The sequence below is a fragment of the Bombina bombina genome, chromosome 5, assembly GCF_027579735.1.
Source record: "Bombina bombina isolate aBomBom1 chromosome 5, aBomBom1.pri, whole genome shotgun sequence".
In the NCBI taxonomy this organism is placed as follows: domain Eukaryota; kingdom Metazoa; phylum Chordata; class Amphibia; order Anura; family Bombinatoridae; genus Bombina; species Bombina bombina.
Window position 1 is genome coordinate 851,979,456 of NC_069503.1, and position 27,849 is coordinate 852,007,304.

Here is a 27,849-nt window from a genome sequence, read left to right on the forward strand (position 1 = left end):
TTTTTAAAACCTACAACCAACTTAAACAGAGATCAAGCATGAATATCACCACACTGAAGACTCCACATCATATAAACAGGGAGAAAAAAAAAAAGAATTGGATTCTCTCTCTCCCCTCTCCACCCCCCCCCCCACGTCTCCCCCCCCACCGCTACTCCGGCACTCCCACCCTACATTCCCCATTAGGTCGCTCCACCCAGCTGTGCGGAAAGACATTTAATAACGTCAACTCCGCAAAACTCACTGTTGATAGGAAGGGGGAAAGAATCAGCTTTTGCAATGGGGTAGGGTATGATAAGATAACCGGAGACCACTTCCACAAAAATTTCTGAATTTTTTTCTCAGCGGAGTCATAAAGATGATATGATTTGAACACTAATTGATTTTGTAATATTTTAAAGACCATGGCTATTTTTCAGAATACAGTGTCTAACTGCTAATATAAATGTATTTAGACTATTTATAGTATTACAGTTAATCACATCATTTGGCGAGAAAAGAAAAATAATATCTCTCGCGGCTAAAGCTATTGTTACTTTGTATAGTTTATTAAACCAGAAAATAATTTTCAACCACAATTGTCTAACTTTAGGGCATGTCCAAAACATATGAAGTAAGTCCGCCTTGCCATGCGCGCATCGCGGACATAGATTGGCTAAGGAAGGATAAAATTTAGATATTTTCCAAGGTGATAGATAGAAATTATTAATCAACTTCATATGAGATTCTTTCCAAGATATTGGTACTTTACACTTACACATGGCCTCAAAACTCTGATTAAATGAATCATGCTCTACTGAAGGAGATATAAAGACCCATGCCTTACATAGATTATCCATAATAAGCTGACTCTGTTTACTCAACAAAATGTCATACATCAGAGAAATCAACGCATCTCCTGCAGTAAATTTTTGTACACATAACTTAATATCTGCTTAAATCATTGTGGTCGAAACACGCCACTTCTGCACTGCAACAAAGTGACGAATTTGAAAATAGGCAAATAGATCAGCCCTGGGAATCCAGTATTTACTAAAAATATAATCTGCTGATGCCATTTGATAACCTTCATCAAGGACTTGTTTTACATATTGCAGGCCTTTTCCAGCCCAGTCTCTAAATGTTTTTTGGTATAGCCCCGGGAGAAAACTAGATTACCTAAAATAGGTAGAAATTCAGAAAAGGAAAAATCCAAATCTAAAATAATACAAAATTTATGCCAGGCAGATACAATATTTTTAATAGAGATGAGATAGCTAATATTCTGCGGCAACTTCTGTATTGGAGAGTGTATAATGGCTTTTAAAGAAAATGGAGCAATTAAAAAAGTTTCCATTTCTTCAGAGGATACTATACTGGATCCTGCAATCCAATCTATCGCTATTTTAACCATAAGAGCCTTAATTCTATCTAGAATGTCATCTAATGGAGTCTCAACCTTAAGAGACTCTTCTAGAGCCTCAAACCAAAAAGCTGCTGCAGTAGTTACTGGAACAATGCAAGCCGTAGGTTGTAAAAGAAATCCCTGATTAACAAATAATTTCTTTAGTAGACCCTCTAATTTCTTATCCATAGGATCCTTGAAAGCACAACTATCCTCAATGGGTATAGTAGTACACTTAGCTACGAAAGATATAGCTCCCTCTACCTTAGGGACCGTTTGCCATGAGTCCCGAATGGTATCTGATATAGGAAACATTTTCTTAAAATTAGGAGAGGGAGAAAACGGTATACCTGGTCTATCCCATTCCTTACTAATAATTTCCGCAATTCTCGTAGGAACCGGAAAAACATAATTTATGTAAGAACTTACCTGATAAATTCATTTCTTTCATATTGGCAAGAGTCCATGAGCTAGTGACATATGGGATATACAATCCTACCAGGAGGGGCAAAGTTTCCCAAACCTCAAAATGCCTATAAATACACCCCTCACCACACCCACAATTCAGTTTAACGAATAGCCAAGCAGTGGGGTGATAAAGAAAGGAGTAGAAAGCATCAAAAAAGGAAATTTGAAAATAATTGTGCTTTATAAAAAAAATCATAACCACCATAAAAAGGGTGGGCCTCATGGACTCTTGCCAATATGAAAGAAATGAATTTATCAGGTAAGTTCTTACATAAATTATGTTTTCTTTCAAGTAATTGGCAAGAGTCCATGAGCTAGTGACATATGGGATATCAATACCCAAGATGTGGAGTCTTCCACTCAAGAGTCACTAGAGAGGGAGGGAATAAAAATAAAAACAGCCACATTTCGCTGAAAAAATTAATCCACAACCCAAAAAAAAAAGTTTATTTTCATTTTTGAAAGAAAAAAACTTAAATCAAAAAGCAGAAGAATCAAAACTGAAACAGCTGCCTGAAGAACTTTTCTACCAAAAACTGCTTCCGAAGAAGCAAATACATCAAAACAGTAGAATTTAGTAAATGTATGCAAAGAGGACCAAGTCGCCGCTTTGCAAATCTGATCAACTGAAGCTTCATTCTTAAAAGCCCACGAAGTGGAGACTGGTCTAGTAGAATGAGCTGTAATTCTCTGAGGCGGGGCCTGACCCTGATGAATCAAAAGTTTCAACCAAGAAGCCAAGGAAATAGCAGAAGCCTTCTGACCTTTCCTAGGACCAGAAAATAAAACAAATAGACTGGAAGTCTTCCTGAAATCTTTAGTAGCTTCCACATAATATTTCAAAGCTCTTACCACATCCAAAGAATGTAAGGATCTCTCCAAAGAATTCTTAGGATTAGGACATAAGGAAGGGACAACAATTTCTCTACTAATGTTGTTAGAATTCACAACCTTAGGTAAAAATTGAAAAGAAGTCCGCAAAACTGCCTTATCCTGATGACAAATCAGAAAAGGAGACTCACAAGAAAGAGCAGATAGCTCAGAAACTCTTCTAGCAGAAGAGATAGCCAAAAAGAACAACACTTTCCAAGAAAGTAGTTTAATGTCCAAAGAATGCATAGGCTCAAATGGAGGAGCCTGTAACGCCTTCAGAACCAAATTAAGACTCCAAGGAGGAGAAATTGATTTAATGACAGGCTTAATACTAACTAAAGCCTGTACAAAACAGTGAATATCAGGAAGTATAGCAATCTTTCTGTGAAATAAAACAGAGCAGAGATTTGTCCTTTCAAGGAACTTGCAGACAAACCCTTATCCAAACCATCCTGAAGGAACTGTAAAATTCTAGGAATTCTAAAAGAATGCCAGGAGAATTTATGAGAAGAACACCATGAAATGTAAGTCTTCCAAACTCTATAATAAATCTTTCTAGAGACAGATTTATGAGCTTGTAACATAGTATTAATCACTGAGTAAGAGAAACCTCTATGACTTAGAACTAAGCATTCAATTTCCATACCTTCAAATTTAATGATTTGAGATCCTGATGGAAAAAACGGACCTTGAGATAGTAGGTCCGGCCATAACGGAAGTGGCCAAGGCGGGCAACTGGACATCCGAACCAGATCCACATACCAAAACCTGTGTGGCCATGCTGGAGCCACCAGCAACACAAAAGACTGTTCCATGATGATTTTGGAGATCACTCTTGGAAGGAGAACTAGAGGCGGGAAGATGTAAGCAGGTTGATAACACCAAGGAAGTGTCAGCACATCCACTGCTTCCGCCTGAACATCCCTGGACCTGGACAGGTATCTGGGAAGTTGTTTGTTTAGATGAGAGGCCATGAGATCTATCTCTGGAAGCCCCCACATCTGAACAATCTGAGAAAACACATCTGGATGGAGAGACAACTCCCCTGGATGTAAAGTCTGGCGGCTGAGATAATCCGCCTCCCAATTGTCTACACCTGGGATATGCACCGCAGAGATTAGACAGGAGCTGGGTTCCGCCCAGGCAAGTATACAAGATACTTCTTTCATAGCTTGGGGACTGTGAGTCCCACCCTGATGATTGACATAAGTTGTGATATTGTCTGTCTGAAAACAAATGAACGGTTCTCTCTTTAGCAGAGGCCAGAACTGAAGAGCCCTGAGAATTGCACGGAGTTCTAAAATATTTATTGGTAATCTCGCCTCTTGAGATTTCCAAACCCCTTGTGCTGTCAGAGATCCCCAAACAGCTCCCCAACCTGAAAGACTCGCATCTGTTGTGATCACAGTCCAGGTTGGGCGAACAAAAGAAGCCCCTTGAACCAAACAATGGTGATCTATCCACCATGTCAGAGAGTGTCGTACATTGGGATTTAAGGATATTAATTGTGATATCTTTGTATAATCCCTGCACCATTGATTCAGCATACAAAGCTGTAGTCATGAGACCTAAAACTTCCATGTACATAGCCACTGAAAGGAATGATTGAGACTGAAGGAGTCAGCATGCTGTGACCAATTTTAAACGTCTCTTGTCTGTTAGAGACAGAGTCATGGACACTGAATCTATCTGGAAGCCTAAAAAGGTGACACTTGTCTGAGGAATCAAGAAACTTTTTGGTAAATTGATCCTCCAACCATGTTTCCGAAGAAACGACACTAGTTGATTTGTGTGAGATTCTGCAGTATGTAAAGACTGAGCTAGTACCAAGATATCGTCCAAATAAGGAAACACTGCAATACCCTGTTCTCTGATTACAGATAGTAGGGCACCCAGAACCTTTGAAAAGATTCTTGGAGCTGTTGCTAGGCCAAATGGAAGAGCAACAAATTGGTAATGCTTGTCTAGGAAAGAGAATCTCAGAAACTGAAAGTGTTCTGGATGAATCGGAATATGAAGGTTTGCATCCTGCAAGTCTATTGTGGACATATAATGTCCTCGCTGAACAAAAGGCAGAATAGTCCTTATAGTCACCATCTTGAAAGTTGGTACTCTTACATAACGATTCAAAATTTGTAGATCCATAACTGGTCTGAATAAATTTTCTCTCTTTGGTACAATGAATAGGTTTGAATAAAACCCCAAACCTTGTTCCTGAGGAGGAACTGGCATGATTACCCCTGAAGACTCCAGGTCTGAAACACACTTCAGAAAAGCCTGAGCTTTTACTGGATTTACAGGGATGCGTGAGAGAAAAAATCTTCTCACAGGAGGTCTTACTTTGAATCCTATTTGATACCCTTGAGAGACAATGCTCTGAATCCAATGATTTTGGACAGATTTTATCCAAAAATCCTTGAAAAACCTTAATCTGCCCCCTACCAGCTGAGCTGGCATGAGGGCCGCACCTTCATGCGGATTTAGGGGCTGACTTTGGTTTCCTGAAAGGCTTGGATTTATTCCAATTTGAGGAAGGCTTCCAATTGGAAGCAGATTCCTTGGGGGAAGGATTGAGTTTTTGTTCTTTATTCTGACGAAAGAAACAAAAAGGATTAGAAGCCTTAGATTTACCCTTAGGTTTTTTATCCTGAGGCAAAAAAACTCCTTTTCCCCCAGTGATAGTTGAAATAATAGAATCCAACTGAGAACAAAATAAATTATTACCTTGGAAAGAAAGAGATAGTAATCTAGATTTAGATGTCATATCAGCATTCCAAGATTTAAGCCACAAAGCTCTTCTAGCTAAAACAGCTAAACACATGGATCTAACATCAATTTTTATAATATAAAAAATGGCATCACAAATAAAATGATTAAAATGTTGCAGTAAGCGAACAGATATGTCAGAATCCAATTCATGTTGCGCTAAATTTTCCAACCAGAAAGTTGATGCAGCCGCAACATCAGCCAAAGAAATAGCAGGTCTGAGAAGATGACCTGAATAGAAATAGGCCTTCCTTAGATAAGATTCAAGCTTCCTATCTAAAGGATCCTTAAAGGAAGTGCTATCTTCCATAGGAATAGTGGTACGTTTAGCAAGAGTAGAAACAGCCCCATCAACTTTGGGGATTTTTTTCCCAAAACTCTATAGAATTTGCTGGTAAAGGATACAATTTTTTAAACCTTGAAGAAGGAATAAAAGAAGTACCTGGCTTATTCCATTCCCTAGAAATCATATCAGAAATAGCCTCAGGAATAGGAAAAACCCCTGGGGAAACCACAGGAGGTTTAAAAACAGCATTTAAACATTTATTAGACTGAACGTCAATAGGACTGGTTACCTCAATATCCAAAGTAATTAACACTTCTTTTAATAAAGAACGCATATACTCTATTTGAAATAAATAAGTAGATTTGTCAGTGTCAATGTCTGAGGAAGGATCTTCTGTTTCAGATAGATCCTCATCAGAAGAGGATGAATTATTATGTTGTTGGTCATTTGAAATTTCATCAGCTAAATGAGAAGTTTTAAAAGACCTTTTACGTTTAATAGAAGGTGGAAAAGCAGACAAAGCCTTCATAATAGAATCAGAAACAAATTCTTTAAAATTTACAGGTATATCATGCACATTATAAGTTTAAGGAACTGCAACTGGCAATGCACTATTACTGATGGAAACACTATCTGCATGTAAAAATTAATCATGACAACTATTACAAATGACATTTGGTGGAATAATTTCTACAATTTTACAACAAATGCACTTAGCTTTGGTAGAACCGATGTCAGGCAGCAATGTTCCAGCGGAAACTTCTGAGACAGGATCAGATTGGGACATCTTGCACAATGTAAGAGAAAAAACAACATATAAAGCAAAATTATCTATTTCCTTATATGACAGTTTCAGGAATGGGAAAAAATGCAATAGCATAGGCCTCTGAAAGCAAAAAGCAAGAGGCAAACAAACAAGGGGTACTGAAATAATGAAAAAGGTTTGGCGCCAAGTATGAGGCACAACGTAACGTAAACTCTTTTTTGGCACCAAAAATGACCGGAAATGACACACTTGCATCACTAATGACGCTGCCGTGTGAAAGGTCTCGGCGTCACGTATGATGCCAGAAATGACGAAGTTGCGTCATAAACGTACTTTTTCGCGCCAAAATTTTTTTTCGCACCAAGAATGACGCAATAAAGTTTAGCATTTGACGCACCTGCGGGCCTAATACCCACAATTGCAAGAAGAAGAAGAGGAAAAAAGACTAAACCCCAGGTAACAAATACATTTCTAAAAAATGTTTACATTCCCAAATATGAAACTGACAGGTAGGATTGTATATCCCATATGTCACTAGCTCATGGACTCTTGCCAATTACATGAAAGAAAACATCAGTGTAAGTAGGAACTTTCAAATATTTATCCATTTTACACAATTTCTCTGGAGGAATCACAATACGATCACAATCATCCAGAGTCGATAAAACCTCCCTAAGCAACAGGCAGAGGTGTTCAAGCTTAAATTTAAATGACATAGCATCCGAATCTGTCTGAGGCAAAACATTCCCTGAATCAGAAATTTCACCCTCAGACAGTAATTATCCCTGATCCCCAACTCAGAGCACTGTGAGGGAACATCGGAAATAACTAATAAAGCATTAGAGGATTCAGTATTTACATTAATACTTGACCTACTGCGTTTACCCTGCAACACTGGTAATTTAGACAATACCTCTGTAAGGGTAGTTGACATAACAGCAGCCATCTCCTGCAGAGTAAAGGAATTAGACGCACTAGAAGTACTAGGCGTCACTTGTGTGGGCATAAAAAGTTGTGAGACTTGGGGAGAATTGGATGGCATATCCTGATTCTCTTCAGACTGAGAATCATCCTTAGGCACACAGCACACTTACTTTATTTAAAATATGCTTTTTACATTGTAAAGCCCTTTCAGTACAAAAGTTACACAATGTTAGAGGGGGTTGCTCAATAGCTTCTAAATGCATACAACGGGGCCTAGTTATCAAGCCGTCAACCTCAAATACACTGGAATTCCGCAGCGTATTTGTGGCGCGGCTGATTCGCCTTAGTTATCAAAGGCTCGAGACCGGCAAAAGTAGAATTTTGTGATGTAAACTTCGATCCGCCGGACTCAGTCCGACACCGATCGATTCTTACGTCACTCCAGATGTTCCGCACACAAGTGCGGCACAATCTCACTACTTTTGCTAGTTATCAAAAAACTAGCAGGTACGCTCGGCACTTTTACGGCCCAGCGTACCTGGTTTTCAAAGCGCCAGCCTGGAGGCGGCGGATCCCATAGGAATCAATGGGAGTCTGACCATAGCGAAAGTACAAGTTCGCTGCTGACAGACATCCCATTGATTCCTATGGGAGCTGTCTACACCTAACACCCTAACATGTACCCCGAGTCTAAACACCGCTAATCTGACCCCCCCCTACACCGCCGCAACTAAATAAAGTTATTACCCCCTAAACCGCCGCTCCCGGAGCCCACCGCAACTATAATAAATGTATTAACCCCTAAACCGCCGCTCCCTGAACCCGCCGCAACCTATATTAAATGTATTAACCCCTATCCTGCCCCCCCTACACCGTCGCCACCTATAATAAATTTATTAACCCCTATCCTGCCCCCCACTACGCCGCCGCCACTGTAATAAAATTATTAACCCCTAAACCTAAGTCTAACCCTAACGCCCCCCTAACTTAAATAATTAATTAAATAAATCTAAATAAATTAACTCTTATTAACTAAATGAATCCTATTTAAAACTAAATACTTACCTTTAAAATAAACCCTAATATAGCTACAATATAATTAATAATTATATTATAGCTATCTTAGGATTTATATTTATTTTACAGGTAACTTTGTATTTATTTTAGCTAGTTAGAATAGTTATTAAATAGTTATTAACTATTTAATAACTACCTAGCTAAAAGAAATAAAAAATTACCTGTAAAATAAATCCTAACCTAAGTTACAATTAAACCTAATACTACACTATCATTAAATTAACTAAATAAACTACCTACAAATAACTACAATTAAATACAATTACATAAACTAACTAAAGTACAAAAAATAAAAAAAGCTAAGTTACAAAAAATAAAAAATTAAGTTACAAACACGTTAAAAATATTACAACAATTTTAAGCTACTTACACCTAATCTAAGCCCCCTAATAAAATAACAAACCCCCCAAAATAAGAAAAATCCCTACCCTATTCTAAATTAAATAAATTTCAAAGCTCTTTTACCTTACCAGCCCTTAAAAGGGCCATTTGTGGGGGCATGCCCCAAAAAGTTCAGCTCTTTTGCCTGTAAAAGAAAAATACAACCCCCCCCAACATTAAAACCCACCACCCACATACCCCAAATCTAACCCAAACCCCCCTTACAAAAACCTAACACTAATCCCCTGAAGATCATCCTACCTTGAGTCGTCTTCACTCAGCCGAGCCACCGATGGAACTGAAGAGGACATCCGGAGCGGAAGAAGTTAATCCTCCAAGCGGCGCTGAAGAAATCTTCCATCCGATTAAGTCATCATCCAGGCGGCGCTGAAGAAGTCTTTGATCCGGCCGATGTCATCTTCCAAGAGGCGCTGAAGATGTCTTCTATCCGGGTGAAGTCATCTTCCAAGCCGGGTCTTGAATCTTCCTTCCGCCGACGCGGAACCACCTTCTTCACCGACGGACTACGACGAATGACGGCTCCTTTAAGGGACGTCATCCAAGATGGCGTCCCCTCAATTCCGATTGGCTGAGGATTCTATCAGCCAATCGGAATTAAGGTAGGAAAATCTGATTGGCTGATGGAATCAGCCAATCAGATTCAAGTTCAATCCGATTGGCTGATCCAATCAGCCAATCAGATTGAGCTCGCATTCTATTGGCTGATCGGAACAGCCAATAGAATGCGAGCTCAATCTGATTGGCTGATTCCATCAGCCAATCAGAATTTTCCTACCTTAATTCCGATTGGCTGATAGAATCGGAATTGAGGGGACGCCGTCTTGGATGACGTCCCTTAAAGGAGCCGTCATTCGTCGTAGTCCGTCGGTGAAGAAGGTGGTTCCGCGTCGGCGGAAGGAAGATTCAAGACCCGGCTTGGAAGATGACTTCACCCGGATAGAAGACATCTTCAGCGCCTCTTGGAAGATGACATCGGCCGGATCAAAGACTTCTTCAGCGCCGCCTGGATGATGACTTCATCGGATGGAAGATTTCTTCAGCGCCGCTTGGAGGATTAACTTCTTCCGCTCCGGATGTCCTCTTCAGTTCCATCGGTGGCTCGGCTGAGTGAAGACGACTCAAGGTAGGATGATCTTCAGGGGATTAGTGTTAGGTTTTTGTAAGGGGGGTTTGGGTTAGATTAGGGGTATGTGGGTGGTGGGTTTTAATGTTGGGGGGGTTGTATTTTTCTTTTACAGGCAAAAGAGCTGAACTTTTTGGGGCATGCCCCCACAAATGGCCCTTTTAAGGGCTGGTAAGGTAAAAGAGCTTTGAAATTTATTTAATTTAGAATAGGGTAGGGATTTTTCTTATTTTGGGGGGTTTGTTATTTTATTAGGGGGCTTAGATTAGGTGTAAGTAGCTTAAAATTGTTGTAATATTTTTAACGTGTTTGTAACTTAATTTTTTATTTTTTGTAACTTAGCTTTTTTTATTTTTTGTACTTTAGTTAGTTTATGTAATTGTATTTAATTGTAGTTATTTGTAGGTAGTTTATTTAGTTAATTTAATGATAGTGTAGTATTAGGTTTAATTGTAACTTAGGTTAGGATTTATTTTACAGGTAATTTTGTATTTCTTTTAGCTAGGTAGTTATTAAATAGTTAATAACTATTTAATAACTATTCTAACTAGCTAAAATAAATACAAAGTTACCTGTAAATAAATATAAATCCTAAGATAGCTATAATATAATTATTAATTATATTGTAGCTATCTTAGGGTTTATTTTACAGGTAAGTATTTAGTTTTAAATAGTAATAATTTATTAAAGTATAGTGTAGTGTTAGGTGTAATTGTAACTTAGGTTAGGATTTATTTCACAGGTACATTTCTCTTTATTTTAGCTAGGTAAGCTATTAAATAGTTAATAACTAATAGCTATTGTACATGGTTAAAATAAATTGAAAGTTACCTGTCAAATAAATATAAATCCTAAGATAGCTAGAATATAATTATTATTTGTATTGTAGCTATATTAGGGTTTATTTTAAAGGTAAGTATTTAGTTTTAAATAGGATTCATTTAGTTAATAAGAGTTAATTTATTTAGATTTATTTAATTAATATTTAAGTTAGGGGGGCGTTAGGGTTAGGGTTAGACTTAGGTTTAGGGGTTAATAATTTTATTACAGTGGCGGCGGCGTAGTGGGGGGCAGGATAGGGGTTAATAAATTTATTATAGGTGGCGACGGTGTAGGGGGGGCAGGATAGGGGTTAATATGTTTAATATAGGTTGCGGCGGGTTCATGGAGCGGCGGTTTAGGGGTTAAACTATTTATTTAGTTGCGGAGAGGTGTGGGATCAGCAGGATAGGGGTTAATAATTTTATAATAGAGGGCGACGGTGTAGGGGGGGCAGGATAGGGGTTACTAGGTGTAATGTAGGTGGCAGCGGTGTCCGGGAGCGGCGGTTTAGGGGTTAATACATTTATAAGAGTTGCGGCAGGGTCTAGGAGCGGCGGTTTAGGGGTTAATACATTTATAAGAGTTGCGGCGGGGTCTAGGAGTGGCGGTTTAGGGGTTAGTAACTTTATTTAGTTGCGGGGGGCTCCGGGGGCGCCGGTATAGGGGGTAGAACAGTGCAGTTTAGTGTGAGTGCTTAGTGACAGGCTAGCAATAAAGCTGGGAAAAAGCCGAAGGGCAGCGAGATCGGATGAGTGATAACTGTCACAGTCCGCTGCTCATCGCCCCGCGGCTTTTTGACAGCTTTATTTGATAACTTAGGCGAACGTATTCAAGGTCCGCGGTGGCGAAGGTAGGCGAGCTTAGGCGGACGTATTGGGCCGGCGAAGCCAGAAAAGTAGACGGCTTGATAACTACCCCCCAACAATGGGAAAACATAATTTATGTAAGAACTTACCTGATAAATTAATTTCTTTCATATTGGCAAGAGTCTGTGAGCTAGTGACGTATGGGATATACATTCCTACCAGGAGGGGCAAAGTTTCCCAAACCTCAAAATCCCTATAAATACACCCCTCACCACACCCACAATTCAGTTTAATGAATAGCCAAGAAGTGGGGTGATAAGAAAGGAGCAAAAACATCAAACAAGGAATTGGAATAATTGTGCTTTATACAAAAAAATCATAACCACCACAAAAAAGGGTGGGCCTCATGGACTCTTGCCAATATGAAAGAAATGAATGTATCAGATAAGTTCTTACATAAATTATGTTTTCTTTCATGTAATTGGCAAGAGTTCATGAGCTAGTGACGTATGGGATAGCAGATACCCAAGATGTGGAACTTCCATGCAAGAGTCACTAGAGAGGGAGGGTTAAAATAAAGACTGCCAATTCCGCTGAAAAAACAATCCACAACCCAAATCAAAAAGTTTTAATCTTTATAATGAAAAAAACTGAAATTATAAGCAGAATAATCAAACTGAAACAGCTGCCTGAAGTACGTTTCTACCAAAAACTGCTTCTGAAGAAGAAAAAACATCAAAATGGTAGAATTTTATATAAATGTAATTTTTATTAGTTTTTTGTAACAAGAGAGTAAGAGATACAACAACTGTACGAGACAATTGTACATCTAATGCAAATACATCAGAACAAAAAAAGTAAGCAATACAGTCATAACGTTAATACCTAATAAAGAGGGATAACGGTATTCCAAAAGGACGTAAAGTAACGTCGAGAGGGAGGTGGAGAAGGGGGGAAGGGGGGAAAGGGAGAGGAGTATGCTAGGAGGCCTTTAGGGGGAGGGGGAGGGTCATGGAAGGAGCCAGTTCAGTTGTACATAGGTAAGGCCAGGAGTTCTACCAAAGTGATTGGGAGTGTACTTTCACCTAGGTGTCAAAACTGGGGAGCCAGAGAGTGTTAAACCTGCTTTTCCAATCGGACCAGACTAGTTTGAAAAAAATCAGACCTACCAGAGGCATAATAAATGCTCTTCTCCATGGAGTATATGTAAGCCATAGTGGATACAATTTCCGACCAGGCTGGAGGGAGGGATCTTTTCCAAGATCTCGCTATATTAAGTTTAACTGCCGACAAAAGGTAAACACTAAGGGAACCATAATGTTTGGGCAGTTTACATGTGCCTAAGTGGAATAGAGCCATCTCGGGTGTTCTAGGTAGGTTGATACCTAAGCTGGTTAGTGTAGAGAAGCATTTGTTCCAGATAGGTTTGAGTCTGGGGCAGCTCCACCAGATGTGGATCATGTCCCCTATATGTGAGCAGTCTCTCCAACAGGTGGGGGAGGCTCCAGAATTTTTTTTCGCAAGTCTAGCTGGGACATAGTACCAATGTGTAAGCACCTTTATGTAGGTTTCAAGGATGGTAATGCAATGGAGGGTTTTCTTCGTCAATAAGAGCGTGCGTTGCCACTCTGTGAGGGTTTTCGCGAAGTCTAACTTCCGTTCCCATTTTAGAATATGTTTGGCTTTATCAGCTGGGACAGCACCCTCCATAAGGGTGTAGTGTAAGGATAGCGGTTTGCCCAGCCTGAGCCCCTGTTGCCATCGAGCTTCCCAAATGGTAAGCTGCCGAGGCAAAGAGGGCTTGAAACCCCACCGTGACAGGAGGCTAATAACCCGTAAGTATTCAAACTTCATATATGGTGGTGTGGACGAGGAGACATCAAGTTGGTTAAAGGAGGAGAAGGTTATATCAGGCGAGGTAGACCAAAGGTCCACCACTCTCATGACACCCAGCTTAGCCCAAGCAATCGGGTGTGAATCAGGTAGACCTGACAAGAGGCCGGCTATGGAAGTAATTGGGGATGGGTGGGGGGCTACCGTAGGGTTGTGTCGTAGACGGTCCCAGGCGGACAGGCATTCCCGAATAATCGGGTTAGTGGCGCCTAGGGTCCTTCTACAGTGTGGTGGCGTCCATATTAGGTCCCTCAGGGCAAGATTGTGTGGCAGGGAGGCTTGTTCGATTGTCCTCCATTTGCAATCTGACCCCTTAACTCCCCATTGGGAGAGTGGGTGAGCATAGCAGCATCCGCATACCTAAAAATAGAGGGGGAAGCAACACCACCATGCATTCTAGGGTATTGTAGGATGTTATGGGCAACTCTAGGGGGCTTACTCTGCCAAATGTATTTAGTACAAGCGCTCTGGAACTGTATAAGAAGGGTTCTGGGCACCCTGATTGGGAGACAGCGAAGGGCGTATGTAAATTTAGGAAGGTAGCTCATTTTTAGGGCCACTATGCGGCCTAACCAAGAGACACATTTGAAGTTCCATCTCGAAGGCAGGGACCGAAGCTCGGCCAAAAGGGGTTTGAAGTTATCTTCAATAATTTGGGGGAGAGAGTTTGATAGTTTAACACCAAGGTGAGAGATAAACTTATGACTAGGGATAAACTTGTATTTTTCGCATAGGCTTCTGGAGACCTCCTCAGGGAACCCAGATGTGAATAATTCTGATTTTGAGTGGTTTAATTTATAGTACAACATGGTACTAAATGTCTCAAGGAGGGACAGGAGTCTCGGGATCTCTCTCAAGGGTCTGGAAAGGAGATGGGTAGTATCATCGGCAAATAGGGCCACTTTGTGGACCGTACCGTGTAGGGTAATTCCCGAAATCTCTTTATCTCTTAGCTTCTAGGAGGATGTCAAGGAGCCTCCTGGTGTTGTCCGGGCCCTCTCTCCCTGGAATAAAACCAACTTGATCCGGGTCAATAAGTGCTGGGAGCAGTTTTGCTAACCGGTTAGCTAAGATTTTGGCGTAAATCTTAACATCAGTATTGATGAGCGAAATGGGTCGGTAATTAGCGCTGAGGGTTGGGTCTTTATTGGGTTTAGGGATAGTAATGATGGAGGCCTCCAGAAATTCCCTATCAAATTTCCCTGTGGACATTGCCTTATTAAAGAATCTGGTAAGCATAGGGATGAGTTCTACCAGGTACGTCTTGTAAAAAATAGCCGTAAAGCCGTCCGGCCCGGGGGCTTTAAGGGACTTCAGCTTTTTAATGACCAGCTTAACCTCTTAACTAGTGATTGGAGTGTCAATACACTCTATATGGGTTTTGTCATGGGTGGGGAGTTTTAGGGATTGGAGGAATGAACTTATGTGTTCCGAGGGGGCTTTCCCGGGTGTCGCCGCGTCGCCTATATTGTAGAGTTCGGAATAAAACTTATTGAACTGTCGGCCAATTTGGGAGGGGAGTCTAAAAGATTGTGTGCCCTGTTTGATTTCGTGGATGCGGGAGGCACCCGCACGTTGCCTAATTTTGTTGGCAAGTAATGAGTCTGCTTTATTGCCTTTGGAGTACAGGATGTGTTTTAAACGGAGGAGATTAGATTGCGTCCTATGGAATTCCAGCTGGCAGATGTGCCGCCTAAGATCTTCCACCTCAGATTTGTGGGCTACAGGATCTGAGGTCCATCGTTGGGTTTCAAGAACCCTCAGTCTACAACGTGCCTGGGATAGGGAGAGGCCTGCCTGCTTCCTGAGGTGATCCTGCTTGCGGATGAAGAGGCCTCGGAGGGTAGCCTTAAACGCTCCCCATATTGTGTTCTCACTAACATCTGGGGTATCATTAGTCTGGAGGGTGAAGCGGATCTCCTTCCTGATTTCCTCCCTAAATGGGACATCCGAAAGGAGATGGTGCGGCAGCCTCCAAGGGGCTCTGGCCTTAGTAGTGTGGCTGAAGTCTATGTCTAGGGTGACAAGGTCATGATCCGACCACGGGCAGGAATGTATGCTCGCGGAGCGGATCAGATCCAGGTCTGTGGGGTGGCAGAAAAAATAGTCTAACCTGGAGTATGTAGCGTGTGGGTGGGAGAGGTGGGTAAAGTCCCTGTCTAGAGGGTGTAGGGACCTCCAAATATCAAAGTAAGTAAACTGGCATATAAGTTCCCTGAATCTACGGCAGGTGGGGTCATGGCTGGAGGGGAGTCTCTTAGAGGGGCTAGTTTTTCTATCTATCTTCCCATCCCACACCATATTTAGATCACCTGCAAGGATTACCCTGCCCTGTTTAACTTTATCAACATGTAGGAGAACTTTCCTGAGGTACCTAGGTTGGAGCGAGTTCGGGAGATAGATCGAGACCAGGGTATATGTGACATGGTCTAGGTTACAAATAAGAATGAGGTATCTGGCCTGAGGGTCTCTGAATATGAAGAGGGGCTCATAAGCCACTCTTTTGTGTATTAGGATGGCTACTCCTCTGGCTTTTTTAGTGAAGGAAGACGCCTCGAATACTGGGTAATCCATAGATGTGTGGAGAGGGGGGGGAGTCTGCTAACAGGTGCGTCTCCTGGAGGAAGGCTACATCCGCCCCATGATGGCGCAGGGAGCGGGACAGGAGGCATCTCTTGCCCACAGTATTAAGGCCTCTAACATTATGGGTGAGGAACCTGAGGGAGGCCATTTAGGAATCTTGTACGAGGGTGGAGGGGAGGATAGGGATCAAAGATTGGGCAGGGGGGATGGGGGGTAGGGGGAAGCAAGTGGAAATAGTCCACCTATGTGGGGCCCTGGAATGGGCACCAGAAATTGGGGGGGAGTGAACCTTGTCTGAGAGGTAGAGGGACTAGTGCAAGTAGCCCTGCTCTTCTGCAAGAAAGAAACAAAGTAACCAAGTAAACATATAAATACTCAAATTCTAACTAGAGCTAGTTACAAAAACATTAAACAGATAAACGAATAACAGTGCCTGAAAGTGACATTGGTATTTAAGTGTAGTTCGATATCCTCAGGTGGGTGAGGCTTGAGGCCTCGGGATGTGGTCAGGGGGGTTGAGTTTTGGTCGTTTCGGCCTCTGTTCTTTAATAGACCACTCTGGGGCTGTGACCAGCAATCTGGAGCGGACCTCTTGCTGGTTGTCAGGGGCAATTTGGAGGCCCCAGTTGGCTAAGAGAGTGCCCCCCATCAATTTAGTGGGGAATCCCCACCTATATTTGATCCCTGCTTTCCTCAGTTGAGTGGTAATTGGGGCATAGAGCTTTTGCTGTTGCAAAGTGTGTGAGGAGAGGTCAGGTAAGAGTTGGATATCCTTAAAATTATCAGGTAGAGTGGGTTTGCTGTATGCTGCTTGCATCAACCGATCTTTAAAGGTAAAGTGGTGGAAGCAGACCACCACGTCTCTCGGCTTGTCTGATGATACTGAATGTGGTCTGAGAGCCCTGTGGGCCCTTACCATAGCATGCATGTTGCCCTCCAACGGGCCCAAGAGTGCGGTGAACAAAGAGATGAGGTACTCCTGTAAGCCACCTATGGTAACCGTCTCTGGGATGCCTCTGAACCTGATATTGTTCCTCCTGGCCCTGTCCTCTACATCTGCTAGTTTTAGCTCAAGTTGGGAGATTTGTTCGGCCAGATTTTCCGCATAGGCTAGAAGGTTTGAGTTGTCAGTAGCCAAATCATCTTGTTGTCGTTCGAGTGAGTCAACTCTATCGCCTATTTCCAAAATTTCTTTTTTAAGTTCAGCTGAACTTCTCTGGATCTCAGTGGTGATAGATTTGGTCTGAGCCGTAAGGAGTTTCTGTAGGGTACTTTCAGTAATGTAATGATTGAGATGGGCGACTGACTGAGAGTTTGACTGGGAACCCTCATCATTTTGCGATTCGGGATCGCTAATGTCCTTGTTTACTGAGGTAGGCATCTTGCGTGGCTGAGAGAAATGGTCAAGAACAGTCTGTTTTGAGGCCGCTCGGGACTTGGTATTTTTTCTAGCAGAGTGCGACATGTTTGGCAATGTAGGGAGACCAAGGAATGGATCGGTAGGGTATAATGGGAGCCCACCCTGACCACTTATACACAGATGAGTCGTTAGACCACTGGACTAATCACATAGACAGAAAGGATATCTAGATTGTTACATAAGTTAAGCTTCAACACTTAGTTAGAGCATTGGCGATAAATGTTACACTGTAAGAGTGGGGCTAGCACAGCCCTCGGCTTGAATTACACCTGGTACATAATATTAAACCCCTACATCAATGATAGAGAAGGCCCAACAAGTGGACCGTGTGCTGGTGATTGTGGCGACTCCCAAGAGCCCCCACGCGCCTCAGGGAGGGGGGATACGACCAGGAGGAAGGGGAAAAGGAGAGTGGAAGTGACCAACCCAGACAAGCCGGGCCAGAAAGGGGGAAGCGCGAGGGGGACCAAGGCAGCCAGTCCCGTTCGGCGAGACTTGTAGTAGTACCCCTGTAAACACAGTGTAGGAAAGATAGTAAATAGCAAAAAATATTAAACAAGCACTTTTCACAGAGGGAATCAAAATGACACTCCACTTTGAGCTCAGGGCTCAGACACTTATGCTGACGCAGCAGCTTTGAACACAAAAAAATCTCCCAAACTGATGGTTCCTGAAAGTTAAGTCCAGCAAGTCCCAACTATTATTATATGTGAGAGTCTACCTCACCTCCAGTATAATGGCTTAGGCCTAGGGTCTGTAGTATAGGATAATGCTGGGTAAAAGCCACAGATCAACACTGATGTAATGCAGCCTTCAAACCATCTGAGGAAAAAATGATGTAACCAATGTTATATAGCACCTTGCTGTAGGCCTTATATTTAGGCATCCAGCACCCCCTGCAGAGTTGTGTTCCCTCAACAGACCTCACCGCAAACTAGTACTGTGAGTAGGTCACAAATATGAAGGGTAGATGGTGTAAGGGATAACAGTCCCTCTCAGGTGTTGAATTAATTCCCCTGTCCGGGAAGATGAGTTCAGGTTCTGATGTAATCCACGTGAGGAGGGGAGAAGGTATGGCCACTTATCCTAGCAATGCAGGGGCTGCACCTCTGGTAGTGGGCCTATGTATATAGGTGTTTATTCAGAGGGCATTCAGAAGATTTTTAAATGTTGTCCCTTATTGTAAAAAGTCCCCACAGGGCCTAAGGAGATGGAGCGGGTTACTATAATCCCACAATGCTAAGAGGACACAGTCTAGCTCCAGCAGCAGGGCTAAAAGGACCCCAAACACTTAGGTATATGGAGAAGTTTGGCAGCTTTATATATTTGCCAGCAAGGGTCTTATGGGTAGATTGATAGATGTGCACAGTCTACGCACCAGTGGCAGGGGTAGTAGCTAGTAGTGCCAGGTAAACTGACAGGTTCTTACCAGGTAAACTGACAGGTTCTTACCCGGTATTCTGCGATGAGGAGCTGAGCAAATGTTGATGTGAGGGCTCAAACGTAGGAAACTCTTCCTCAACTTATCGCTGCTCCCAGGCTGGTGCAAAGGTGAAGGACCCTCAGGCCCAAAATGGCAGATGTTCGCGCCCTTTCACACAGACTGCGCTGCAGGGAGACCCGGTCGAGTTTTTATGACCCAGCTGATCTGATCAGTTCCCCAGCACTGGCTGCTATGTGAAGAGTGATGGGAGGTAAGTGGTCCGCCGCTGCTGTTTACCCCACCGGGATCGTTAAGGCCTCTAGATACACCTAAACAAGCCGCCCGGGTAGGAGGCAGCCTCTCAGGATCAGCAGGTATTGGTGGTAGCGCGCTCCGGAGCAGATCCCCGACCCTCCGGAGCGGTGTTGGGTGGCGGCAGCTGGCAGCAAGTGGAGGCTGTTGGTTCGCAGTAGCAGGCACTCCGGAGCCCCGACCCTCCGGAGTAAAGGGGCAGCTGCAACCTCAGGTGGGAGTGAAGTTTAGGATCCGCTGGCGGCAGTCTGTCTTCTGGGGCAGCGGTAGGGTCAAGCAGGTTATGAAAGAGGTCTGAGCAGGCCTGGGTGATAGCTGGGAGGCCCGGAGTGGATCCCCAACCCTCCGGGAAGAAGCAAAAGTTAGCCTGATCACTCCTCCACCGCAAAAGGCCCCGCTCACAGCACCGCAGTTGATCCGCTCTTGGGTGTCTTTTAGTTCAGGTAGGAGAGGTAAAGCAGGTCACCCTGCAGAAATATAGTGCCCACCTCAAAAGATACAAGGTAGATAGTCTTTCTAATTCTGGGGAAAAATACCTAGTATAACTCTATTTATTGATTAGATTCAGGAGCTCAGCACCCACACGTCTAGTCAGCTCAGTGGCCAGCTCCGCCCCACCAAAATGGTAGAATTTAGTAAAAGTATGCAAAGAAGACCAAGTTGCTGCTTTGCAAATCTGATCAACAGAAGCTTCATTCTTAAAAGCCCAGGAAGTAGAAACTGACCTAGTAGAATGAGCCGTAATCAAGTACTCCAAGTAAGCATGATGAATCAAAAGCTTTAACCAAGACGCCAAAGAAATGACAGAAGCCTTCTGACCTTTCCTAGAACCAGAAAAGATAACAAATAGACTAGAGGTCTTTCTGAAATATTTAGTAGCTTCAACGTAATATTTCAAAGCTCTTATATCCAAAGAATGTAAAGATCTATCCAGAGAATTCTTAGGATTAGGACACAACGAACAATTTCTCTACTAATGTTGTTAGAATTCACAACTTTAGGTAAAAATTTAAATGAAGTCCGCAAAACCGCCTTATCCTGATGAAAAATCAGAAAAGGAGACTCACAAGAAAGAGCAGATAACTCAGAAACCCTTCTAGCAGAAGAGATGGCCAAAAGGAACAAGACTTTCCAAGAAAGTAATTTAATGTCCAGAGAATGCATAGGCTCAAACGGAGGAGCCTGTAAAGCCCTCAAAACCAAATTAAGACTCCAAGGAGGAGAGATTGACTTAATGACAGGCTTGATACGAACCAAAGCCTGTACAAAACAATGAATAACAGGAAGATTAGCAATGTTTCTGTGAAACAGAACAGAAAGAGCAGAGATTTGTCCTTTCAAGGAACTTGCAGACAAACCCTTATCCAAACCATCCTGAATAAACTGTAAAATTCTAGGAATTCTAAAAGAATGCCAAGAAAATTTATGAGAAGAACACCAAGAAATGTAAGTCTTCCAAACCCGGTAATAAATCTTTCTAGACACAGATTTACGAGCCTGTAACATAGTATTAATCACTGAGTCAGAGAAACCTCTACGACTAAGTATTAAGCGTTCAATTTCCATACCTTCAAATTTAATGAGATCCTGATGGAAAAATGGGCCTTGAGATAGAAGGTCTGGCCTTAACGGAAGTGTCCAAGGTTGGCAACTGGCCATCCAAACAAGATCCGCATACCAAAACCTGTGTGGCTATGCTGGAGCCACCAGCAGCACAAACGAACGTTCCATTATGATTTTGGAAATCACTTTTGGAAGAAGAACTAGAGGCGGAAAGATATAAGCTGGTTGATAATTCCAAGGAAGTGACAACGCATCCACCACTTCCGCCTGAGGATCCCTGGATCTGGACAGATACCTGGGAAGTTTCCTGTTTAGATGAGAAGCCATCAGATCTATTTCTGGAAGTCCCCATATCTGAACAATCTGAAGAAATACCTCTGGATGAAGAGACCATTCGCCCGGATGTAACGTCTGGCGACTGAGATAATCCGCTTCCCATCTGTCTATACCTGGGATGTGAACCGCAGAGATTAGACAGGAGCTGGATTCCGCCCATCCAAGTATCCGAGAAACTTCTTTCATAGCCTGAGGACTGTGAGTCCCCCCTTGATGATTGACATATGCCACGTTTGTGACATTGTCTGTCTGAAAACAAATAAATGATTCTCTCTTCAGAAGAGGCCAGAACTGAAGAGCTCTGAAAATCACACGGAGTTCCAAAATGTTGATTGGTAATCTCACCTCCTGAGATTCCCAAACCCCCTGCACTGTCAGAGATCCCCATACAGCTCCCCAATCTGAAAGACTCGCATCTGTTGTGATCACAGTCCGGGTTGGACGAACAAAGGAGGCCCCTTGAACTAAACGATGGTGATCCAACCACCAAGTCAGAGAAAAACGAACATTGGGATTTAAGGATATTAATTGTGATATCTTTGTATAATCCCTGCACAATTGGTTCAGCATACAAAGCTGGAGAGGTCTAATGTGAAAACGAGCAAAGGGGATCATGTCCGATGCTGCAGTCATGAGACCTAAAATTTCCATGCACAAAGCTACCGAAGGGAATGATTGAGACTGAAGGTTTCGACAAGCTGAAACCAATTTCAGACGTCTCTTGTCTGTTAGAGACAAAGTCATGGATACTGAATCTATTTGGAAACCCAAAAAGGTTACCCTTGTCTGAGGAATCAAGGAACTCTTTGGTAAATTGATCCTCCAACCATGTCTTTGAAGAAACAACACGAGTTGATTCGTGTGAGACTCTGCTGAATGTAAAGACTGAGCAAGTACCAAGATATCGTCCAAATAAGGAAATACCGCAATACCCTGCTCTCTGATTACAGAGAGAAGGGCACCGAGAACCTTTGAAAAGATCCTTGGAGCTGTTGCTAGGCCAAAAGGAAGAGCAACAAATTGGTAATGCTTGTCTAGAAAAGAGAATCTCAGGAACTGATAGTGATCCGGATGAATAGGAATATGAAGATATGCATCCTGTAAGTCTATTGTGGACATATAATGCCCTTGCTTAACAAAAGGCAGAATAGTCCTTATAGTCACCATTTTGAATGTTGATATCCTTACATAACGATTCAATATTTTTAGATCCAGAACTGGTCTGAAAGAATTCTCTTTCTTTGGTACAATGAACAGATTTGAATAAAACCCCAGACCCCATTCCAGATCTGGAACTGGCACAATTAACCCAGCTGACTCCAGGTCTGAAACACATTTCAGAAAAGCCTGAGCCTTTACTGGGTTTACTGGAATGCGTGAGAGAAAGAATCTTCTCACAGGCGGTCTTATCTTGAAACCTATTCTGTACCCTTGAGAAACAATGTTCTGAATCCAATAATTTTGAATCGAACTGATCCAAACATCTTTGAACAATCGTAACCTGCCCCCTACCAGCTGTGCTGGAATGAGGGCCGCACCTTCATGCGGACTTGGGAGCTGGTTTTGATTTCTTAAAAGGCTTGGATTTATTCCAGACTGGAGAAGGTTTCCAAACAGAGACAGTTCCTTTAGGGGAAGGGTCAGGCTTCTGTTCCTTATTTTGACGAAAAGGAACGAAAACGATTAGCAGCCCTATATTTACCCTTAGATTTTTTATCCTGAGGCATAAAAGCTCCTTTCCTCCCAGTGACAGTTGAAATTATAGAATCCAACTGAGAACCAAATAACTTATTACCTTGGAAAGAAAAAGAAAGCAACATTGACTTAGAAGTCATATCTGCATTCCAAGATTTAAGCCATAAAGCTCTTCTAGCTAAAATAGCTAAAGACATATACCTGACATCAATCCTAATGATATCAAAAATGGCATCACAAACAAAGTTATTAGCATGTTGAAGAAGTTTAACAATGCTATAAGCATCATGGTCCGACACTTGTTGTGCTAAAGCCTCCAACCAGAAAGTGGAAGCTGCAGCAACATCAGCCAAAGAAATAGCAGGCCTAAGAAGATTACCTGAACAAAAATAAGCCTTCATAGAAAAGATTCAAGCTTCATATCTAAAGGATCCTTAAAAGAAGTACTATCTGCCGTAGGAATAGTAGTACGTTTAGCAAGAGTAGAAATAGCCCCATCAACTTTGGGGATTTTCTCTCAAAACTCTAATCTATCAGACGGCAAAGGGTACAATTTCTTAAACCTTGGAGAAGGAGTAAATGAAGTACCCAGACTATTCCATTCCCTAGAAATTACATCTGAAATAGCATCAGGAACTGGAAAAACTTCTGGAATAACTACATGAGGTTTAAAAACTGAATTTAAATGCTTACTAGTTTTAATATCAAGAGGACTAGACTCCTCCATATCTAATGCAATCAACACTTCTTTCAGTAAAGAACGAATAAACTCCATCTTAAACAAATATGAAGATTTATCAGTGTCAGTTATCTGAGGCAGAATCTTCTGATCCAGATAGATCCTCATCAGAGATAGATAAGTCAGAATGATGGCGGTCATTTAAAAATTCATCTGATTTATGAGAAGTTTTAAAAGACCTTTTACGTTTACTAGAAGGAGGTATAACAGACAGAGCCTTCCGAATAGAATTAGAAACAAATTCTTTTACATTAACAGGAACATCCTGAACATTAGATGTTGATGGAGCAACAACAGGTAATGGATTATTACTAATGGAAATATTATCTGTGTTTGATAGTTTATCATGACAACTAACACAAACTACAGCCGGAGGAACAGTTAGCATAAGTTTACAACAAATGCACTTAGCTTTGGTAGAACCAACATCAGGCAGCGTCTTTCCAGAAGTAGATTCTGATCCAGGGTCAGGTTGTGACATCTTGCAATATGTAATAGAAAAAGCAACATATAAAGCAAAATTATCAAATTCCTTAAATGACAGTTTCAGGAATGGGAAAAAATGCAAACAGAACAAGCCTCTAGAAACCAGAAGCAACTAAAAAGTGAGACTTAAATAATGTAAAAAATCTGGCGGCAAGTATGACGCCCACATATTTTTTGGCGCCAAAAAGTCTAACAAACACGAGAGTTAAAAATGACGCAATTATGTGAAAACTTCCGGCGTCAACTACGACGCCGGAAATGACGACATTGAGATCAGACAAACGTCAATCTCGCGCCAAAAATGATGCAATAAATTCTAGCATTTTTTGCACCCACGAGCTTAACAGCCCGCAATTTAGAGGGAAAAATTCAATGAAAATTGAGGTAAGAAAAATGTTTATTCATATGCATTTTCCCAAAAAATTAAACTGACAGTCTGAAAGAAGGAAAATAAACTGATGGACCTGAATCATGGCAAATATAGTTTAAAACATATATTTAGAACTTTACATATAAAGTGCCAAACCATAGCTGAGAGTGTCATAAATAAAAATAAGACTTACTTACCCAAAGACACTCATCTACATAAAGTAGATAGCCAAACCAGTACTGAAATGAGAATCAGTAGAGGTAATGGTATATAAGAGTATATCGTCGATCTGAAAAGGGAGGTAAGAGAAGAAATCTCTACGACCGATAACAGAGAACCTATGAAATAGATCCCCTAGAGGAAGACCATGGTATTCAATAGGCAATACTCCATTCACATCCCTCTGACATTCACTGCACTCTGAGAGGAAAACCAGGCTTCAGCCTACTGCGAAGCGCATATCAACGTAGAATCTAGCACAAACTTACTTCACCACCTCCATGGGAGGCAAAGTTTGTAAATACTGAATTGTGGGTGTGGTGAGGGGTGTATTTATAGGCATTTTGAGGTTTGGGAAACTTTGCCCCTCCTGGTAGGATTGTATATCCCATACGTCACTAGCTCATGGACTCTTGCCAATTACATGAAAGAAACCTCAATGTCAGACATGTTGAACAGACTAGTAATACCACAAAAGTCATTTAAACACTTATTTATAGCATAAAATAAACATTAGAAAAAACGTGTACTGTGCCTTTAAGAAAAGAAAAAGTGAACAATTTTTCCAAAATGCACAAAAAAACGTTAAATTATTCCCAAATTTAACTTAATATCGTTGGTTAATCCAAAAATTACTGCACCCAGAAGCAAGGGCAGAAATAAGGCCTTAGAAGTATTTATATCAACATGTAGTCAAAAGATAGATAAAAATACACTCTGCACCTTGCCACAGCTCTGCTGTGGCGCCTACCTGCCTCCAGGGTACAGTCCAGGAGCCATCGAGTTACTGTTTGCTGCTGCTAAGCCTGAAGAAATTGCGCCAAAATAGGCTCCGCCCATTAAGGTCAAAAGTCAGAGTAGGCCCAAACAACACCGCAAGGAAATGCAGTTTTGCACTAAAGTAAAAATACACACACAATACAACCCTCAAGCATAAAACCAATAAGTTTTAAGTGCCAAAAATAAAAACATAAAACATCGTTTTTTATATTGCCTCCCATGTCACATAATGCCCAAATATCAACTAAAGATAAATATAAAATAGGGACTCCAGTAACACCCCTCTTATTAAAATAGGTTTTACTGCTTACCCCATTCCCATACAGGGAAATAATGCCAGTCAGTTCTGATACACCAAGTCTCCTCAGAAAAAAAGGCTGCACATACCGATTGTAGCATGAAACCAGTCTCTACAATGAAGATGTCTCATGGTTACCTTCAGAAGTCTTGTGGGAACCAGCGTGGATCTTAGTTACAAATGCTAAGATCATCAAACCTCAGGGCAGAAATCTTCTTCCATATCCCCCTGAGGAAAATAGTACTCACCGGTACCATTTAAAATAAAAAACTTCTTGATTGAAGAAACTAAAACTAACACCTCACTTTACCATGTCTTCCTAGTATAACACAGGCAAAGAGAATGGCTGAGGGTGGAGGGGAAGGGAGGGGCTATATATATACAGCTCTGCTGGGGTGCTCTTTGCCACTTCCTGTTAGCAGGAGGTTAATATCCCACAAGGAAGGATGAAATCCGTGGACTCGTCATATCTTTGTAAAAGAAATATCCAATTTCCTCAATATAGCAGTTTCAGGAATGGGAAAACATACAAAAAGTAAAAACAAAAGCAATCATAGCTCCCTATAATATAATGAAAGCAGTGAGCATTAGAGTGAGAGGCTTAATATAACAAATTTTGGTGCCAAGAACAACACACTGAAAAGACGCAACTCGCATCACAACAGGCTAACTTCAGGGCAAAAATGACAATACGCATCCCAATAGGCGTGACCTTGCGCCAAAAATGACGCAATAATGACGTGATTTTGCACCAAAAATATTCAAGCCAAAAATGATGCAATAAAATGATGCAATTTACGTCATTACGAGCCTAATTTGCCTGCAAATATTTTAAAAAGAACAGACTCGATGATAACAGCTAACCGGAACCCCAGGTAAGAAAAAAACATAATTTATGCTTACCTGATAAATTCCTTTCTCCTGTAGTGTAGTCAGTCCACGGGTCATCCATTACTTATGGGATTATATCTCCTCCCTAACAGGAAGTGCAAGAGGATCACCCAAGCAGAGCTGCTATATAGCTCCTCCCCTCTACGTCATACCCAGTCATTCGACCGAAACCAAACGAGAAAGGAGAAACTATAGGGTGTAGTGGTGACTGGAGTTTAAGATAAAAAAATTTAGACCTGCCGTAAACAACAGGGCGGGCCGTGGACTGACTACACTACAGGAGAAAGGAATTTATCAGGTAAGCATAAATTATGTTTTCTCCTGTTAAGTGTAGTCAGTCCACGGGTCATCCATTACTTATGGGATACCAATACCAAAGCTAAAAGTACACGGATGACGGGAGGGAAAGGCAGGATCTTTACACGGAAGGAACCACTGCCTGTAGAACCTTTCTCCCAAAAACAGCCTCCGAAGAAGCAAAAGTGTCAAATTTGTAAAATTTTGAAAAAGTGTGAAGTGAAGACCAAGTTGCAGCCTTGCAAATCTGTTCAACAGAGGCCTCATTCTTAAAGGCCCAAGTGGAAGCCACAGCTCTAGTAGAATGAGCTGTAATCCTTTCAGGAGGCTGCTGTCCAGCAGTCTCATAGGCTAAACGTATTATGCTACGAAGCCAAAAAGAGAGAGAGGTAGCCGAAGCTTTTTGACCTCTCCTCTGACCAGAATAAACGACAAACAGGGAAGAAGTTTGACGAAAATCTTTAGTTGCCTGTAAATAAAATTTCAGGGCACGGACGACGTCCAGATTGTGCAGAAGTCGTTCCTTCTTTGAAGAAGGGTTAGGGCACAATGATGGAACAACAATCTCTTGATTGATATTCTTGTTAGTGACTACCTTAGGTAAGAACCCAGGTTTAGTACGCAGAACTACCTTGTCTGAATGAAAAATCAGATAAGGAGAATCACAATGTAAGGCTGATAACTCAGAGACTCTTTGAGCCGAGGAAATAGCCATTAAAAACAGAACTTTCCAAGATAACAGCTTGATATCAATGGAATGAAGGGGTTCAAACGGAACACCCTGCAGAACGTTAAGAACTAAGTTTAAGCTCCACGGCGGAGCAACAGTCTTAAACACAGGTTTAAT